Source organism: Manis javanica, chromosome 2 (genome assembly GCF_040802235.1).
Source record: "Manis javanica isolate MJ-LG chromosome 2, MJ_LKY, whole genome shotgun sequence".
Taxonomy (NCBI): Eukaryota; Metazoa; Chordata; class Mammalia; order Pholidota; family Manidae; genus Manis; species Manis javanica.
This window is the reverse complement of record NC_133157.1, coordinates 103,798,271-103,803,232: the sequence shown is the minus strand read 5'-3', so window position 1 is coordinate 103,803,232 and position 4,962 is coordinate 103,798,271.

The window sequence follows — 4,962 nt, the reverse complement described above, 5'->3', positions numbered from 1 at the left end:
CATTTCCCCAGCCTGACACTTGGTTGTGAAGCAGGTTATAAGGTAAATCTTTCAAGGGACTGGATTGTGACAAGCACTATAGGTAGACAATAAAACCCAACATCCTCAACCATCTTGTTGAACAATGGGAGGTTGGCTGTTGGCATTTGTATTCAAATTGGGGTGAATAGCTAACAGGTTGCTTTGAAATGCTGAATTTGTTTATCCCATCGTGGGAAGCCCGACATTCCCTTCATGGGCTGAAGATTTATGGAGCTCTTTTTCATGGCTCTCAGCAATGCTTTAGGTCCAGCAGGGTCCCGGCATTTTCATGAACTCAAGTTGGGTTTCGGGAGCGGAAGTGCTCTGCTGGGGTTGGTCTCGGGGCTGACCCAGACGGAGGCCGCCTGCTGGGAAGTCGCTGGCTCACGAGACGCTGGAGTTCATCTACGCCTCCTGGCAACAGCTGAGCACCAAAACAGCAAACAACTGAAAGGGGAAAATAAAAAAACAACTCCTGTCTTCAGCGCATACACCACATAATACCTCGTCTGGAAAAAAAAAATCTGGCTATGTCTTTTGGCTTCAAATCTTCATACCTATTCTGGGAAAACGTACCTCCCTCCGGGGAGTAAAGAAAGACCTGCCCGGTGAGTCTCTTCCTAGGTCGTGTCTTTTTATGAACTTCTTTCAGTGAAAAACATCTGTTCATCCTTACATTTTTATAGTCTTTATAGTGGCTCTAGTTGTGTATGGTTTTGACTTCTGAGGGACCTGAGTTCAAGTTTGCACCTGGCTTGTTACCATTGATATGACCTTGGGCTAATTAACCTCTCCTTTCGTTCTTTTAAATAATGGGGATAATGATATAATGCATATTTTGGGTCGTTGGGAGGATTAAATAGAAAAATGCAAATAAAGATTTAGTTTAATTCCTTGCAAAGCTGTAAATGTTAGCCGATTGCATGATGTACTGTTCCGGGGTCCCCAGTTTCCAAACCCGACCATACCACACAGGATAAGCCCAAAGACCCGGCAGTGCTTAATCTTTTTTATTTGTGAGTGCTTCTAATTTGCCTGATTTAACCTTCCATATTATATTTTGCACAAGACAGTAGGAAAAGTACTTAATATTGATGTGAAAATTTTGAATCTACAAAATTCCTTAAAGGAAATGTTACTGATTAGGAACAATTACAGTGCTCAGTGCTCGACATAAGCACTGAGCAGTTGGTGTTAACATTCTCCAAAATCAGGAAGGGCATGTTATCTGTTCCTTGTTACAACAGATACCTCTTTTTGGACATCCGGTTAATCAATACACAGCTGTCCAGTGCGTTAGTTTGCGCGGCTGACCAGGTTGGCAGCGGGCCAGGCAGCAGCTCGCCGGCTCCAGCACAGGTGGGAGCACTTGGCATCTTAATGCTTGGGAGTCCGGGTAAAGGGCTGGCAAAGGTCGTCCCTACGGGAAGGCAAGAGGCAAACTAAAATTTTGTCCCAACCCCCACCCAGACACACAGGTGAGGACTGTTCTCATGAGAATCTGTGCTTCTGAGAAAGAGTTTAGACTAAAAACACAATAGGATCTTGACAATAAGAATACCGAACGTAAATCCACCAACTTGTCATTTATAGTTTCTGACTAGAATGTTGTGACATACATGGTGCTGTTTTTAGCCTTCCTGTAAACCAGCCTCCTGTGTGTGTTACCTGAGATACTGACAAATCAAGGGGACTGACTTTTCCAAGCCCAGGAATTGACCTGTGTCCCACTTCTGCACAGTTATCTTCAAAAGGCTATCAGCTGCTTTCTGGGGACTCTTACTCAGAGACACAGAAGGCAGTTCCAGCTCGTCCTTATTAGTGGACCAGCCCTTGGACCTTTCCATCCATTCTGGGCCTTTCTGTGGCCCCGTTTCTTCTGACCCGCTCAACCATGAGTTTTACTGCTGAGGATAACGCTATGCCCTTACCCCTAGACATGAGGTTTCTTCTATGCCTCTGCACAGCTCAGGCCTTCCTTCTGAGTGCTGCCTCAGGCTAGTTCTGACCTTTTTACTCTGACTTAATGTCCTTTCTCTCTTGCGGTCACGTATTTGGGTTTTGTTCTTCTGTGCAGTCTGCTTGTCTTCCAGTGACTTGATTGACCTTAGCCTTAACTGGGAAGCTCTCTTGTGTCCACCTTGATGCCACAGTGTCCACGGACGGCCCGGGCGGCCAGGCCTGGGCAATTCTGCTTGCCTGCGCTCGGAGCGTTGATCTCTTGCTTCTTTAGAGACAACCTTGGCTCCTCACTCAAGAATCACGTTTAACTCACCTCACTGAGCTCCCAGGACACCAATAACCCTGCGTCTCCTGGTGAGTGTTCCTTACCCAATAACGACATAAGATTGGAGCCTATGGGTGAGGGGGTATGAGGCAGGCTGCAGTGCTCAAGGCCAAGATGGTGTTGAGGAAAGAGGCCACCACCCTTAGGACTGACAACATACCGGCAGTTTCTCAGGTGCCCTGTGACCCCTGAGCTCTGAGCTCATCACCAGCCTAGAAGATAGAAGATGATGTCCATTCCTCCAAGGCCTTAGTGGACAGTTTTCACTGAAATCTGATATAATTTCCCTAATTCTTGCTGCAGAAAGAATAATTTGTGACCATCCACTCTGGCTCTCTGATAAAACTGAGCAGGGCACACTTCTGGTCTAGCCCAGTCTGTTAATTTGACTGGGAAAGTGTAGGAGGGAGCTTCTCCCATACCCACCAGGTATCCCCTCTAAGAAGTCAAGGTGGGGCTCCAAGCAGAGCTGTGAGGAAGGGTGGGCACATGAACGTTATCATGTGCTGCCTGTGACAAGGGACGGAGCTGGTCAGAACTTCCCTAAGAGCACATGTTCCAGCATGGCTCAGGGCTGCTCTGAGTTGACAGACCCAGGAAAGGCCAGCCAGGTTTGATGAGATGTCGTGGATATTCTGGCCAAACTGGTAGCTCATGACAGGCAGCTGCTCAGGCTACTCTTTTCATATTTATTATTAAACCATAAAGTTTGCTTTAAGAAGACAGAAAATGGTGTATACTGCGGTTGTATGCTTAAGATCATTCCTTTCTTTAACCAATAAGCACTGCCCATTTGCTAACCAGGCTGGGGCTCAACATAGGCTGTCTCAGGGTCTGAGAGCTCCTCCCTGGCTGTGTCTAGTGGGGCTGTACACGCCCAGAAGGCTCTCTGGGCTTGTTACTACAGAAACCTTGTCCCCTGTGCCAGGGTGGGACTCTGGCAGCATTGGTCTCAGCCTGGTTGGGGTAACCCCAGGGCATTGGTGGTACACAGAAAGAAGTTGCAGAACCTTCTGGCATGTTCTGGTCAATTCCATGGTTAGCCTGGAGAGCAACGCCTGGCACCGCATAGTTGATCAATAAAACCTACCACAGCCACAGCTATTCCTTTACTAATATCACTCTTGGCTCCTACTTTTAGTTCATTACCACATAACTAAGATGAAGTCAGTCTTCCGTTGTTGAAAAAGGAGCAATTTGTTCAAAGATTCTATACTGACAGTGAGATTCAGAAAATCATGCCATCTTCCAGCTTCATCTTTTTCATTTTGAAAATGAGAGTCATGATAACACTCATTTCCTCCTGCCTTGAATGTGTGCTGGGGAAATTCTGCAGTGCTGGTAAGGTTCTTTGATCTTCCTGGGAAAGGCACTATAAAATAGGAATTATTTATCAAAATGCTAATTGGAAATAAAAATAAGCGTTTTTCTCATGGATTTCCATATTTTCATTTCTTCTATGTTTTTAGTTCTATTACTCTAACAATGTAGGTTTTGAATCCTGTCTCCTTTCTCAATATTTATAATTAAACCCTGAAGTTTGCTTGAAGAGGACAGAAAAGGGGGCATACAATGGTCATATGCTTAAGACCATTTCTTTTTCAACCAATAAAAGCACTGTGTTGGCAGCCGCGTTCAGAAAATAGCGCCCAATGCAGGGCAGCCGGAAGGCCTCGAACTTCCTAATGACAAATCATCCCACACCACTAAACTACATGCTAATTGCGCCTTGGCATAAGGACCAATGAGACCCACCAAATTGTTATGCTAATAAGGCATATGGAGCCGCACCAACCAGGTCAGAGCATGAGAACTATATAAGCAAGCCTCTCCTTCCCCTCTAGGTCCTGCCCAACTCATTTGTTTCACAAAGAGCTGAAGAATAAAGCTTTCTGCAGAAGAATCCTGCTGTTGTTGCGTGCTGTTCTTGCCTGCGAGGACGGGGCACACGACAAGCACTGCACATTTAGAATATTGTTTGTACTTGAATTTACATTTACAATAAACCTCAAGCTTAGCATCTGGGCTGCGAGATAGAGACAGAGGGGAGAAAAGTCTGAAAGTATGGTTAACCAAAGTGATACCAGCATTGTTGTGTATGGTTTGAAACAAATGTGCTGATTTTTCTTAGAGTATCCTGAATAAAATGAAACAAAACAAAACATAAAGTGCAACACAACAAACAAAAACCTTAGGGACAATTCTGCTTCAAAATAACCTTATTCTTTATACTTTCCTCCTACTTAAGACAAATATAATAATAAAATTGCCTTCATATTTGAAAATTATCTACAAATGTTAAGATTAGTAGTAGGCTGTGTCTTGGCTAGGAACAGCAAGAGGGAATATTTAGGTTCCTTATTGACCTATGCTTACATGTTTGACCCTTAAATGGGGCTTAAATATTGCACATTTGGGTAGTCTGCCTCCCTCACACTAGTAAAAACCTGAATGAGTGATTTGCCCAACGCAGTGCTGTGAACAAGGATTTCTGGGGCACATTCTCCCCAACACATACTGAAAACTGGTGATGAAAATAAACTCAGGTTCACAAAGTTTTATTTCTGAACGGAAACTTTACAATGGCACTCTGAAATAGGGTTTCTACCTCTCAGGAAAGCAAAAGCACACTGAACCCAAATCATATTATTTCT